A 1,947-nucleotide genomic window follows, 5' to 3' on the forward strand; every position below is an offset into this window, starting at 1 on the left:
GTCAATTGAGGAGCTACGCAGGTTATAGGAATTAAATGTTTAGTGTGAGGACTGAGGGTTATTTCAACCTCTTAGAACTAGATCAGAGATCTGGTAGCCAAATAGAAGCTCAGTATATTAGTTTGGGTGCTATTTCTAGGTCAGGAAAAGATCCAAGGTGAGGTTGCTGATTATCTGCTTGTTATTTTATTATCTACCTCTTCTATCTGGTTACAATTACTTCTGAGAAAGTACTGGGGAAGAGAAAGGACAGAGATAGTCAAATCAGGCTGATTAACTAATTTACTTTGCTGTGGAGTATGGAAGATTAAGTGTCAGCAAGAGGTGAGCGTTCAGGTGATAAATTAGATATCTCAAAGCTTTCCTCTCTCCTTTCCCTTTGTAGTTAGCCATATGCTATACAAGGAAGCATATTTAGAAGGCTTTCTTCTACAAAATATCTTTTGTACTTTAATGTTCCATCATGAGCCAATGGTAATAAATGAATAGATATATACTCCACTCCATCACATACGAATCCAACACCACTGCTCCTGACAGGGCTTCTGAGTCAGCCTCAGAATCACCATGGCCCTTGGCTGGCTTGTAGCACACATTGTTGATACCTAATTTCTAGTACCTCTTCTACTTTCCTTCTTTTAATGGTGATTGCACACTTTAACTGAACATAAACATCATCTAGGGATTTTTTTAAAATGCCAGTGCCTAGGCATGACCCTAGAAATTCTGATTGGAATAATCTGGGGGAAAGTCTAAGTGTTAGCTATTTGTAAGATCTTCCCAGGAAAACCTACCCTGAGGCTGGATGCAGCTCTCCTGGGGAAGGAGTGTATATGCAGACCTTAAAACTTCACAGTGAGAAGGGGCCTATCATAGTCTTTTATCAGCTTCATGAGAAAAGTTAAGGTTGAAAGAACAAAAGAAGTAAAAGAGAATGTGGTAAATTAGAGGGTATCAATTCAGAGTTGCTCACGACCTGCTGTTCTAAAGCTGTTCCAGATCACAAGAAACATTAGGAGTCACTTTTCTTATTTTAAAGTCAAACTGGTTTCTTTACAAGCTGTCTCTTGCCTTTGGATCTGAGTCAGCTAACACAGAAGTCATTTTTAGCCTCTTTTATGGGTTGAATTCTTTCTAACATCATGGATACAGAAACTTTAATAGCTGAAGTCTAAGGTAGCAAATCAATCCTCAAGAGTTATTGACTGTTGGTATTTCCATCATTTAGCATATTTAAGCTGCCAAATAAAGTAAAACAAACAAAAAGCTTCTGAGTTTCTTCAAGTATATATTAGTACTTAATGTGATATTTTGTAAAGCATCCATGATATGTTTCAGAATGACTCTTTCTACTCTACAATTAAATGATAGTACTTTATATTGAGATGTAAAAGTGCAAAAGGAAGGAAGGGAGGAAGGGAGGGAGGGAGGGAGGGAGGGAGGGAGGAAGGAAGGAAGGAAGGAAGGAAGGAAGGAAGGAAGGAAGGAAGGAAGGAAAGATCTTTAAAATGTAGCAGGTTTAGGCCCTAGCAGGTATGTAAGGAATATTCCTTACTAAAACTTAAGGTTATTGAGCAAAGTGAATCTGAAATGAGGGACTTTACATTTCATTCTCAGTCCGGTCAATCACCTAATATGTGACCTTTCACAATGCACTTAACTTCTCTTGACTTAATTCGTCATTAGTACATGAAAGAGTTGAACTGTTCCTTATGGGTTCACCATTCTATAGATCTCCAATAAATCAGTTTTAAGGAGGCAAATATCAGTGTGTATCGCTGTGGGAGAGCAGTGGAGAGGGTTTCTGCTGAAGTGTTTGTAATCCTGAACCAATGGGAGTTCGTCCTACCTGGTATCAAATAAGTCTGCCTAGCAATTAACAAATAGAAGTTTTGTGACAATAAAAGAGATATGTTCTGTCACATATTCATAATCCCCTAAAATTCA

The sequence above is a fragment of the Phyllostomus discolor genome, chromosome 1 (genome assembly GCF_004126475.2).
Source record: "Phyllostomus discolor isolate MPI-MPIP mPhyDis1 chromosome 1, mPhyDis1.pri.v3, whole genome shotgun sequence".
NCBI lineage: Eukaryota > Metazoa > Chordata > Mammalia > Chiroptera > Phyllostomidae > Phyllostomus > Phyllostomus discolor.